Raw genomic sequence first — 12,878 nt, forward strand, 5'->3', positions numbered from 1 at the left:
ACATTTATTGCGAGTATTGTATATCAGCAGCTCTTGGGCGGGTATCAAGTAAGACGCAAAGTGAAACGAAAGAGGAAGTATGCATGAAAGTGGCCAAATATCGACAAGAGTTCGCACTGTTAGGGTGAGGTGAATAAGCTAGTGCGGTGCGAAAATTTTCGAAGAGAGAGGCGGTTTTAAAGAAAGCACAAGAGTCCTATGAATGCCCTCTTGTGTGTTTCTCTTTCAGTGGCTATTTGGCATGTCTGCTTGCGCCATAGAAAGCTACTGTATGTGCCCCAGGCCCCCATCTAGCGGCCGGAGGTGCAAGCGGTGTTTACATACAGTCTCGCCTGAGGCAATGGTCTCTCATTTCGGAACGCAAGAAGCACTGGTAGCGCACAAAAATAGCCGAGTGAGATCATTGCGGCCAAGTAAGGGTAGAAGTAGGTTCTTTGCAGAATGTCTGAGCTTAAGAAATTCTTCGATAAGTAAATCGCGAAATGTGAAGAATGTGTCGTATTCTCGTAGGGCGTGTTGACGGTCTCGTGGCATAAGTAGCGAACGGTGATAGCTTGCAAGCAAGATCATACTTCACAGGATCATTTCTGTAGTATGTCTTCAACTCTCTCTAGTTCAACGCTGGAGTAGACGTAACCACGATGATGAGTGGTAGCACTCTCCCTGAGCGTGAGGCTTGCGATCAAGATTCATCGCATCTTGGTTGTAATCGATGATCGTTCACCACATTCTGAGGGATGTGGGAAGGGAATAGCGCTTTCCGAGTGGTGGTTTTATTATATAGATTAGAAGCATAAGTCATACTGTTGGTATCGGGACCCGCGTCGTTGCAGAAATGTCGCTACAGGTTGTGGAAAGACTTCGATTGCGACATGTCATGAAAGCCTCGTGGAAGTTTCTCGAGTGGCACGGGGACGAGCCATTTGATTTGGCCTGCTCCAAGTGCTAGGCTTGGATGACAACGACGTACTTTTGAGTTACAAGAATGAGTGAGCAACACAAGAAGAGTGCAATTGATGACCATAAAAAGCTGACACACAACACAGTCTCGATAATCACCACTAATGCATGATGTACGAAACATTTAGGAGGAGCACGTTTGGCTAGCAAACATGAATTGAGTGATTTGCAAGGCAGTGTTATCTGCAAGAAGGAATGCATGAAATTCGCAAATGAATAAGACTGGTTCAAATACTATCGACAGAAATTTTATTTCTGTTGTCAACTAGTATTAATTAGTTGTGTGGGAGCAGGGGGATATTTCCCTTGCACCATACATCTACATACACGTTGCGTGTGATGTGGCCTAGTTTTGCGTACAAAGAACTATCTAGTTGTCAGTTTTTTGAGTGAACGAGTGTGGTGGGGAGGAGAGAGATTAGTGTTAGATGCAGAGCAGTGCGGGCAGTTGTGTGTCGGACGTTGTATGTCGGACGGTGGGTCGCCGACAGGAATTATGCGTGCTGCCATCTGTCGGCAGGTGAGGTAATGAAGCAGCTTGAATGGTGACAGAAATGATGAAAATAGTTATCTAAAGAGTAATAGCGACGACAGTTGGCAGACACTTATTTCAGCGTTGACAGTTAGTTTGGGGTGTGTGCTTGCATGACACTGGAAGTCTGTTGACGGTAGAGAAGTAGACAAGACGGCAAGAATTTTCGGCGTTCTCGCGGAGAAGTAATAGAGAAGCAGCCATAAGTATTGAAGTGAGGGCGTTGATCGGCACTCTGGTTTCCCTTCAAACCGAATAAATCTTTCGCCTTTTACTAAAGATTTCCGTGGAGGGGAACATTAAATGAGTCTAGAAGGTATTTTTTGTAGTGCTCGGCTATTGCTGAGCCACAATCACAAGTAAAACGTAATGTGAGTAGCAAGAGGTAGATTGTGTTGTGAGAATGAAGGGCGTGAATTAGCGGATCACGTTTGACCTGAAATGGCGTGCAGTGTGTTAGACGATTGTGTAGAGAGAGAGAGAGGGGGGGGTAGAGGGGGGCAGAGCTATTTATTGTCCTGCAAACTCTTGGTGAACCCTTTCCGTACCTCAGTTGTAGATGATTTGAGAATGTTTACTTGCACTGCAGTTGCACAACAGCATATAAGCTGATATTTGGAAGTGAATGATGAATGATTGTCTTTGTAATAAATACTGGTATGTGATAAGTAGATTTTGTTTTGAAAGCCAAAATAATTTTTACCGCAGAAGTTTGTGATTTGTAGGTATGATGTGAGTGAGATTTGGGCTGAAGATGGTGGTTAGTTGGGCAGGATGAGTATTTCAATTGTTTTCAATAGAGTGGATATTAGTGGCACTGGCTTGTTGCCATAATGTGGCATTGGTTCTTTGTTCATAACAGTGTACTCAGTTTTGTAGAAGATTTAGGTGAGAAAGAGACAGTTGTTGAATATGACATAGATAGCTAGAAATGAATTGAGTAGCAATTTCCTGCTAGGTGTAGTTTGGGTATGATGTGTCTCAGTGAGAGATAAATCTTGAAATTGAAGGGTTGTTCCTTGCTACAGTCTTGGAAACTATGTATCTGCTGTTGACTCCAATGTTTTCAAGATTACTTGTGTACAAAATTGGCCAGACTTTGCAGTTTCTTCTTCAATAAATCAGTGGAAGGTGGTGCAGATAATGGTAAAAATGTTCAGTGCCTCCTGTGAGTTGTTGATGCTGCTTGTCTTTTAAGTAAAATTGATAGGGGCTCTTGATTGACCCAGCCATACACAGAGCTGGTGCATACTTGGCTTGAGAAGACTTTGGTCAGTAAATGATGAAATACCGACACAGTGGTCACAACAAAGCTCCTTTCCCTGCATTTTAGTTTCCCTCGGGTATAGAGTGACATGTTATTGGCAGAGGATGTGCAGATAATCACTTTGATCAGGCTGTTCGTTTTTTTAATGCTCTTTTACCAGAATCCATTCATAGTGATTAGTGTGTTCTCTGTTGGAACACGATGAGAACATTGTGTGAAGTGCACAGAAGTAGCTATTTGAGTATGTATGAAAATGTGAGGTAACCACTGTTACTCCTAAATTTCTGTGGAATTAAGTTTTCTGTGTGTGTGTGTGTGTGTGTGTGTTTGAAAATCCCAGAGGTTCAAGTTGGTAGTTTATATGTTGCAAGCGAAAAAAGCTTTTTAGTAAACTGAGGCACTAGCATTAGTTCCCTGTTCACTGTGACAAGGAAGCTAGTATAAAAAGTAGTTTGTGGTTTTGTTTGCAAAGAAGTGCTCATGGGATGAAAGCACTGCTTGAGATTATTCTGAGATGATGGGGGGGATTGCTAAACATCTAGCATTTTAGTAAGGAGCTTGTCGGAGTATTTGTATAGTTGTAAGATTATTTGTTATTTTATGAGAAATTTCTTTATTCATAGCACATGGGCCATCATAGTTGAAGCATAAAGATTGGCATGGTATGCGTAGGTCTGTAAAATGTCCTGACAGTGATGTTCATAGGGACTTGTTGTATACTTTGATTCTTCATCTGTTTAACAGTAGACATAAGAAATGTATTAGTGGAGCAAGTAGCTGTGAAATTAGTAGTGTATGATTGATAGTATGGACGTGGCGCTTGAAGGAAGTGTTTGTTTAGCTGTGGGTGTTTTCATAATTGCCATGTGAGGAGAAGCAATACTCGTGATAGGCGACGAGAGGTACAGAGAGAAACACATTTATTGCGAGTATTGTATATCAGCAGCTCTTGGGCGGGTATCAAGTAAGACGCAAAGTGAAACGAAAGAGGAAGTATGCATGAAAGTGGCCAAATATCGACAAGAGTTCGCACTGTTAGGGTGAGGTGAATAAGCTAGTGCGGTGCGAAAATTTTCGAAGAGAGAGGCGGTTTTAAAGAAAGCACAAGAGTCCTATGAATGCCCTCTTGTGTGTTTCTCTTTCAGTGGCTATTTGGCATGTCTGCTTGCGCCATAGAAAGCTACTGTATGTGCCCCAGGCCCCCATCTAGCGGCCGGAGGTGCAAGCGGTGTTTACATACAGTCTCGCCTGAGGCAATGGTCTCTCATTTCGGAACGCAAGAAGCACTGGTAGCGCACAAAAATAGCCGAGTGAGATCATTGCGGCCAAGTAAGGGTAGAAGTAGGTTCTTTGCAGAATGTCTGAGCTTAAGAAATTCTTCGATAAGTAAATCGCGAAATGTGAAGAATGTGTCGTATTCTCGTAGGGCGTGTTGACGGTCTCGTGGCATAAGTAGCGAGCGGTGATAGCTTGCAAGCAAGATCATACTTCACAGGATCATTTCTGTAGTATGTCTTCAACTCTCTCTAGTTCAACGCTGGAGTAGACGTAACCACGATGATGAGTGGTAGCACTCTCCCTGAGCGTGAGGCTTGCGATCAAGATTCATCGCATCTTGGTTGTAATCGATGATCGTTCACCACATTCTGAGGGATGTGGGAAGGGAATAGCGCTTTCCGAGTGGTGGTTTTATTATATAGATTAGAAGCATAAGTCATACTGTTGGTATCGGGACCCGCGTCGTTGCAGAAATGTCGCTACAGGTTGTGGAAAGACTTCGATTGCGACATGTCATGAAAGCCTCGTGGAAGTTTCTCGAGTGGCACGGGGACGAGCCATTTGATTTGGCCTGCTCCAAGTGCTAGGCTTGGATGACAACGACGTACTTTTGAGTTACAAGAATGAGTGAGCAACACAAGAAGAGTGCAATTGATGACCATAAAAAGCTGACACACAACACAGTCTCGATAATCACCACTAATGCATGATGTACGAAACATTTAGGAGGAGCACGTTTGGCTAGCAAACATGAATTGAGTGATTTGCAAGGCAGTGTTATCTGCAAGAAGGAATGCATGAAATTCGCAAATGAATAAGACTGGTTCAAATACTATCGACAGAAATTTTATTTCTGTTGTCAACTAGTATTAATTAGTTGTGTGGGAGCAGGGGGATATTTCCCTTGCACCATACATCTACATACACGTTGCGTGTGATGTGGCCTAGTTTTGCGTACAAAGAACTATCTAGTTGTCAGTTTTTTGAGTGAACGAGTGTGGTGGGGAGGAGAGAGATTAGTGTTAGATGCAGAGCAGTGCGGGCAGTTGTGTGTCGGACGTTGTATGTCGGACGGTGGGTCGCCGACAGGAATTATGCGTGCTGCCATCTGTCGGCAGGTGAGGTAATGAAGCAGCTTGAATGGTGACAGAAATGATGAAAATAGTTATCTAAAGAGTAATAGCGACGACAGTTGGCAGACACTTATTTCAGCGTTGACAGTTAGTTTGGGGTGTGTGCTTGCATGACACTGGAAGTCTGTTGACGGTAGAGAAGTAGACAAGACGGCAAGAATTTTCGGCGTTCTCGCGGAGAAGTAATAGAGAAGCAGCCATAAGTATTGAAGTGAGGGCGTTGATCGGCACTCTGGTTTCCCTTCAAACCGAATAAATCTTTCGCCTTTTACTAAAGATTTCCGTGGAGGGGAACATTAAATGAGTCTAGAAGGTATTTTTTGTAGTGCTCGGCTATTGCTGAGCCACAATCACAAGTAAAACGTAATGTGAGTAGCAAGAGGTAGATTGTGTTGTGAGAATGAAGGGCGTGAATTAGCGGATCACGTTTGGCCTGAAATGGCGTGCAGTGTGTTAGACGATTGTGTAGAGAGAGAGAGAGGGGGGGGGGGTAGAGGGGGGCAGAGCTATTTATTGTCCTGCAAACTCTTGGTGAACCCTTTCCGTACCTCAGTTGTAGATGATTTGAGAATGTTTACTTGCACTGCAGTTGCACAACAGCATATAAGCTGATATTTGGAAGTGAATGATGAATGATTGTCTTTGTAATAAATACTGGTATGTGATAAGTAGATTTTGTTTTGAAAGCCAAAATAATTTTTACCGCAGAAGTTTGTGATTTGTAGGTATGATGTGAGTGAGATTTGGGCTGAAGATGGTGGTTAGTTGGGCAGGATGAGTATTTCAATTGTTTTCAATAGAGTGGATATTAGTGGCACTGGCTTGTTGCCATAATGTGGCATTGGTTCTTTGTTCATAACAGTGTACTCAGTTTTGTAGAAGATTTAGGTGAGAAAGAGACAGTTGTTGAATATGACATAGATAGCTAGAAATGAATTGAGTAGCAATTTCCTGCTAGGTGTAGTTTGGGTATGATGTGTCTCAGTGAGAGATAAATCTTGAAATTGAAGGGTTGTTCCTTGCTACAGTCTTGGAAACTATGTATCTGCTGTTGACTCCAATGTTTTCAAGATTACTTGTGTACAAAATTGGCCAGACTTTGCAGTTTCTTCTTCAATAAATCAGTGGAAGGTGGTGCAGATAATGGTAAAAATGTTCAGTGCCTCCTGTGAGTTGTTGATGCTGCTTGTCTTTTAAGTAAAATTGATAGGGGCTCTTGATTGACCCAGCCATACACAGAGCTGGTGCATACTTGGCTTGAGAAGACTTTGGTCAGTAAATGATGAAATACCGACACAGTGGTCACAACAAAGCTCCTTTCCCTGCATTTTAGTTTCCCTCGGGTATAGAGTGACATGTTATTGGCAGAGGATGTGCAGATAATCACTTTGATCAGGCTGTTCGTTTTTTTTAATGCTCTTTTACCAGAATCCATTCATAGTGATTAGTGTGTTCTCTGTTGGAACACGATGAGAACATTGTGTGAAGTGCACAGAAGTAGCTATTTGAGTATGTATGAAAATGTGAGGTAACCACTGTTACTCCTAAATTTCTGTGGAATTAAGTTTTCTGTGTGTGTGTGTGTGTGTGTGTGTGTTTGAAAATCCCAGAGGTTCAAGTTGGTAGTTTATATGTTGCAAGCGAAAAAAGCTTTTTAGTAAACTGAGGCACTAGCATTAGTTCCCTGTTCACTGTGACAAGGAAGCTAGTATAAAAAGTAGTTTGTGGTTTTGTTTGCAAAGAAGTGCTCATGGGATGAAAGCACTGCTTGAGATTATTCTGAGATGATGGGGGGGATTGCTAAACATCTAGCATTTTAGTAAGGAGCTTGTCGGAGTATTTGTATAGTTGTAAGATTATTTGTTATTTTATGAGAAATTTCTTTATTCATAGCACATGGGCCATCATAGTTGAAGCATAAAGATTGGCATGGTATGCGTAGGTCTGTAAAATGTCCTGACAGTGATGTTCATAGGGACTTGTTGTATACTTTGATTCTTCATCTGTTTAACAGTAGACATAAGAAATGTATTAGTGGAGCAAGTAGCTGTGAAATTAGTAGTGTATGATTGATAGTATGGACGTGGCGCTTGAAGGAAGTGTTTGTTTAGCTGTGGGTGTTTTCATAATTGCCATGTGAGGAGAAGCAATACTCGTGATAGGCGACGAGAGGTACAGAGAGAAACACATTTATTGCGAGTATTGTATATCAGCAGCTCTTGGGCGGGTATCAAGTAAGACGCAAAGTGAAACGAAAGAGGAAGTATGCATGAAAGTGGCCAAATATCGACAAGAGTTCGCACTGTTAGGGTGAGGTGAATAAGCTAGTGCGGTGCGAAAATTTTCGAAGAGAGAGGCGGTTTTAAAGAAAGCACAAGAGTCCTATGAATGCCCTCTTGTGTGTTTCTCTTTCAGTGGCTATTTGGCATGTCTGCTTGCGCCATAGAAAGCTACTGTATGTGCCCCAGGCCCCCATCTAGCGGCCGGAGGTGCAAGCGGTGTTTACATACAGTCTCGCCTGAGGCAATGGTCTCTCATTTCGGAACGCAAGAAGCACTGGTAGCGCACAAAAATAGCCGAGTGAGATCATTGCGGCCAAGTAAGGGTAGAAGTAGGTTCTTTGCAGAATGTCTGAGCTTAAGAAATTCTTCGATAAGTAAATCGCGAAATGTGAAGAATGTGTCGTATTCTCGTAGGGCGTGTTGACGGTCTCGTGGCATAAGTAGCGAGCGGTGATAGCTTGCAAGCAAGATCATACTTCACAGGATCATTTCTGTAGTATGTCTTCAACTCTCTCTAGTTCAACGCTGGAGTAGACGTAACCACGATGATGAGTGGTAGCACTCTCCCTGAGCGTGAGGCTTGCGATCAAGATTCATCGCATCTTGGTTGTAATCGATGATCGTTCACCACATTCTGAGGGATGTGGGAAGGGAATAGCGCTTTCCGAGTGGTGGTTTTATTATATAGATTAGAAGCATAAGTCATACTGTTGGTATCGGGACCCGCGTCGTTGCAGAAATGTCGCTACAGGTTGTGGAAAGACTTCGATTGCGACATGTCACGAAAGCCTCGTGGAAGTTTCTCGAGTGGCACGGGGACGAGCCATTTGATTTGGCCTGCTCCAAGTGCTAGGCTTGGATGACAACGACGTACTTTTGAGTTACAAGAATGAGTGAGCAACACAAGAAGAGTGCAATTGATGACCATAAAAAGCTGACACACAACACAGTCTCGATAATCACCACTAATGCATGATGTACGAAACATTTAGGAGGAGCACGTTTGGCTAGCAAACATGAATTGAGTGATTTGCAAGGCAGTGTTATCTGCAAGAAGGAATGCATGAAATTCGCAAATGAATAAGACTGGTTAAAATACTATCGACAGAAATTTTATTTCTGTTGTCAACTAGTATTAATTAGTTGTGTGGGAGCAGGGGGATATTTCCCTTGCACCATACATCTACATACACGTTGCGTGTGATGTGGCCTAGTTTTGCGTACAAAGAACTATCTAGTTGTCAGTTTTTTGAGTGAACGAGTGTGGTGGGGAGGAGAGAGATTAGTGTTAGATGCAGAGCAGTGCGGGCAGTTGTGTGTCGGACGTTGTATGTCGGACGGTGGGTCGCCGACAGGAATTATGCGTGCTGCCATCTGTCGGCAGGTGAGGTAATGAAGCAGCTTGAATGGTGACAGAAATGATGAAAATAGTTATCTAAAGAGTAATAGCGACGACAGTTGGCAGACACTTATTTCAGCGTTGACAGTTAGTTTGGGGTGTGTGCTTGCATGACACTGGAAGTCTGTTGACGGTAGAGAAGTAGACAAGACGGCAAGAATTTTCGGCGTTCTCGCGGAGAAGTAATAGAGAAGCAGCCATAAGTATTGAAGTGAGGGCGTTGATCGGCACTCTGGTTTCCCTTCAAACCGAATAAATCTTTCGCCTTTTACTAAAGATTTCCGTGGAGGGGAACATTAAATGAGTCTAGAAGGTATTTTTTGTAGTGCTCGGCTATTGCTGAGCCACAATCACAAGTAAAACGTAATGTGAGTAGCAAGAGGTAGATTGTGTTGTGAGAATGAAGGGCGTGAATTAGCGGATCACGTTTGGCCTGAAATGGCGTGCAGTGTGTTAGACGATTGTGTAGAGAGAGAGAGAGGGGGGGGGGGTAGAGGGGGGCAGAGCTATTTATTGTCCTGCAAACTCTTGGTGAACCCTTTCCGTACCTCAGTTGTAGATGATTTGAGAATGTTTACTTGCACTGCAGTTGCACAACAGCATATAAGCTGATATTTGGAAGTGAATGATGAATGATTGTCTTTGTAATAAATACTGGTATGTGATAAGTAGATTTTGTTTTGAAAGCCAAAATAATTTTTACCGCAGAAGTTTGTGATTTGTAGGTATGATGTGAGTGAGATTTGGGCTGAAGATGGTGGTTAGTTGGGCAGGATGAGTATTTCAATTGTTTTCAATAGAGTGGATATTAGTGGCACTGGCTTGTTGCCATAATGTGGCATTGGTTCTTTGTTCATAACAGTGTACTCAGTTTTGTAGAAGATTTAGGTGAGAAAGAGACAGTTGTTGAATATGACATAGATAGCTAGAAATGAATTGAGTAGCAATTTCCTGCTAGGTGTAGTTTGGGTATGATGTGTCTCAGTGAGAGATAAATCTTGAAATTGAAGGGTTGTTCCTTGCTACAGTCTTGGAAACTATGTATCTGCTGTTGACTCCAATGTTTTCAAGATTACTTGTGTACAAAATTGGCCAGACTTTGCAGTTTCTTCTTCAATAAATCAGTGGAAGGTGGTGCAGATAATGGTAAAAATGTTCAGTGCCTCCTGTGAGTTGTTGATGCTGCTTGTCTTTTAAGTAAAATTGATAGGGGCTCTTGATTGACCCAGCCATACACAGAGCTGGTGCATACTTGGCTTGAGAAGACTTTGGTCAGTAAATGATGAAATACCGACACAGTGGTCACAACAAAGCTCCTTTCCCTGCATTTTAGTTTCCCTCGGGTATAGAGTGACATGTTATTGGCAGAGGATGTGCAGATAATCACTTTGATCAGGCTGTTCGTTTTTTTTAATGCTCTTTTACCAGAATCCATTCATAGTGATTAGTGTGTTCTCTGTTGGAACACGATGAGAACATTGTGTGAAGTGCACAGAAGTAGCTATTTGAGTATGTATGAAAATGTGAGGTAACCACTGTTACTCCTAAATTTCTGTGGAATTAAGTTTTCTGTGTGTGTGTGTGTGTGTGTTTGAAAATCCCAGAGGTTCAAGTTGGTAGTTTATATGTTGCAAGCGAAAAAAGCTTTTTAGTAAACTGAGGCACTAGCATTAGTTCCCTGTTCACTGTGACAAGGAAGCTAGTATAAAAAGTAGTTTGTGGTTTTGTTTGCAAAGAAGTGCTCATGGGATGAAAGCACTGCTTGAGATTATTCTGAGATGATGGGGGGGATTGCTAAACATCTAGCATTTTAGTAAGGAGCTTGTCGGAGTATTTGTATAGTTGTAAGATTATTTGTTATTTTATGAGAAATTTCTTTATTCATAGCACATGGGCCATCATAGTTGAAGCATAAAGATTGGCATGGTATGCGTAGGTCTGTAAAATGTCCTGACAGTGATGTTCATAGGGACTTGTTGTATACTTTGATTCTTCATCTGTTTAACAGTAGACATAAGAAATGTATTAGTGGAGCAAGTAGCTGTGAAATTAGTAGTGTATGATTGATAGTATGGACGTGGCGCTTGAAGGAAGTGTTTGTTTAGCTGTGGGTGTTTTCATAATTGCCATGTGAGGAGAAGCAATACTCGTGATAGGCGACGAGAGGTACAGAGAGAAACACATTTATTGCGAGTATTGTATATCAGCAGCTCTTGGGCGGGTATCAAGTAAGACGCAAAGTGAAACGAAAGAGGAAGTATGCATGAAAGTGGCCAAATATCGACAAGAGTTCGCACTGTTAGGGTGAGGTGAATAAGCTAGTGCGGTGCGAAAATTTTCGAAGAGAGAGGCGGTTTTAAAGAAAGCACAAGAGTCCTATGAATGCCCTCTTGTGTGTTTCTCTTTCAGTGGCTATTTGGCATGTCTGCTTGCGCCATAGAAAGCTACTGTATGTGCCCCAGGCCCCCATCTAGCGGCCGGAGGTGCAAGCGGTGTTTACATACAGTCTCGCCTGAGGCAATGGTCTCTCATTTCGGAACGCAAGAAGCACTGGTAGCGCACAAAAATAGCCGAGTGAGATCATTGCGGCCAAGTAAGGGTAGAAGTAGGTTCTTTGCAGAATGTCTGAGCTTAAGAAATTCTTCGATAAGTAAATCGCGAAATGTGAAGAATGTGTCGTATTCTCGTAGGGCGTGTTGACGGTCTCGTGGCATAAGTAGCGAGCGGTGATAGCTTGCAAGCAAGATCATACTTCACAGGATCATTTCTGTAGTATGTCTTCAACTCTCTCTAGTTCAACGCTGGAGTAGACGTAACCACGATGATGAGTGGTAGCACTCTCCCTGAGCGTGAGGCTTGCGATCAAGATTCATCGCATCTTGGTTGTAATCGATGATCGTTCACCACATTCTGAGGGATGTGGGAAGGGAATAGCGCTTTCCGAGTGGTGGTTTTATTATATAGATTAGAAGCATAAGTCATACTGTTGGTATCGGGACCCGCGTCGTTGCAGAAATGTCGCTACAGGTTGTGGAAAGACTTCGATTGCGACATGTCACGAAAGCCTCGTGGAAGTTTCTCGAGTGGCACGGGGACGAGCCATTTGATTTGGCCTGCTCCAAGTGCTAGGCTTGGATGACAACGACGTACTTTTGAGTTACAAGAATGAGTGAGCAACACAAGAAGAGTGCAATTGATGACCATAAAAAGCTGACACACAACACAGTCTCGATAATCACCACTAATGCATGATGTACGAAACATTTAGGAGGAGCACGTTTGGCTAGCAAACATGAATTGAGTGATTTGCAAGGCAGTGTTATCTGCAAGAAGGAATGCATGAAATTCGCAAATGAATAAGACTGGTTAAAATACTATCGACAGAAATTTTATTTCTGTTGTCAACTAGTATTAATTAGTTGTGTGGGAGCAGGGGGATATTTCCCTTGCACCATACATCTACATACACGTTGCGTGTGATGTGGCCTAGTTTTGCGTACAAAGAACTATCTAGTTGTCAGTTTTTTGAGTGAACGAGTGTGGTGGGGAGGAGAGAGATTAGTGTTAGATGCAGAGCAGTGCGGGCAGTTGTGTGTCGGACGTTGTATGTCGGACGGTGGGTCGCCGACAGGAATTATGCGTGCTGCCATCTGTCGGCAGGTGAGGTAATGAAGCAGCTTGAATGGTGACAGAAATGATGAAAATAGTTATCTAAAGAGTAATAGCGACGACAGTTGGCAGACACTTATTTCAGCGTTGACAGTTAGTTTGGGGTGTGTGCTTGCATGACACTGGAAGTCTGTTGACGGTAGAGAAGTAGACAAGACGGCAAGAATTTTCGGCGTTCTCGCGGAGAAGTAATAGAGAAGCAGCCATAAGTATTGAAGTGAGGGCGTTGATCGGCACTCTGGTTTCCCTTCAAACCGAATAAATCTTTCGCCTTTTACTAAAGATTTCCGTGGAGGGGAACATTAAATGAGTCTAGAAGGTATTTTTTGTAGTGCTCGGCTATTGCTGAGCCACAATC

The 12,878-nt window shown here is 42.8% G+C and overlaps 8 non-coding genes across 8 annotated transcripts; all 8 read left to right on the forward strand.

Moving 5' to 3' along the window:
• Window positions 1-562: 562 nt before the first annotated feature.
• LOC126254427 (small nucleolar RNA U3) lies at window positions 563-769 on the forward strand. Its single transcript, XR_007546116.1, has one exon. It is a non-coding gene; the product is annotated as a small nucleolar RNA U3 (small nucleolar RNA).
• Window positions 770-1,722: 953 nt separating this feature from the next.
• Window positions 1,723-1,841, forward strand: LOC126254651 (U5 spliceosomal RNA). Its single transcript, XR_007546308.1, has one exon. It is a non-coding gene; the product is annotated as a U5 spliceosomal RNA (small nuclear RNA).
• A 2,396-nt stretch (window positions 1,842-4,237) lies between these two features.
• On the forward strand, window positions 4,238-4,444 carry LOC126254428 (small nucleolar RNA U3). Its single transcript, XR_007546117.1, has one exon. It is a non-coding gene; the product is annotated as a small nucleolar RNA U3 (small nucleolar RNA).
• Window positions 4,445-5,397: 953 nt separating this feature from the next.
• LOC126254652 (U5 spliceosomal RNA) lies at window positions 5,398-5,516 on the forward strand. Its single transcript, XR_007546309.1, has one exon. It is a non-coding gene; the product is annotated as a U5 spliceosomal RNA (small nuclear RNA).
• Window positions 5,517-7,918: 2,402 nt separating this feature from the next.
• On the forward strand, window positions 7,919-8,125 carry LOC126254429 (small nucleolar RNA U3). Its single transcript, XR_007546118.1, has one exon. It is a non-coding gene; the product is annotated as a small nucleolar RNA U3 (small nucleolar RNA).
• A 953-nt stretch (window positions 8,126-9,078) lies between these two features.
• LOC126254653 (U5 spliceosomal RNA) lies at window positions 9,079-9,197 on the forward strand. Its single transcript, XR_007546310.1, has one exon. It is a non-coding gene; the product is annotated as a U5 spliceosomal RNA (small nuclear RNA).
• Window positions 9,198-11,593: 2,396 nt separating this feature from the next.
• Window positions 11,594-11,800, forward strand: LOC126254431 (small nucleolar RNA U3). The gene has a single exon (XR_007546119.1). It is a non-coding gene; the product is annotated as a small nucleolar RNA U3 (small nucleolar RNA).
• Window positions 11,801-12,753: 953 nt separating this feature from the next.
• LOC126254654 (U5 spliceosomal RNA) lies at window positions 12,754-12,872 on the forward strand. Its single transcript, XR_007546311.1, has one exon. It is a non-coding gene; the product is annotated as a U5 spliceosomal RNA (small nuclear RNA).
• The last annotated feature ends 6 nt before the right edge of the window (window positions 12,873-12,878 follow it).

The sequence above is a fragment of the Schistocerca nitens genome, chromosome 4 (genome assembly GCF_023898315.1).
Source record: "Schistocerca nitens isolate TAMUIC-IGC-003100 chromosome 4, iqSchNite1.1, whole genome shotgun sequence".
NCBI classification, from domain to species: domain Eukaryota; kingdom Metazoa; phylum Arthropoda; class Insecta; order Orthoptera; family Acrididae; genus Schistocerca; species Schistocerca nitens.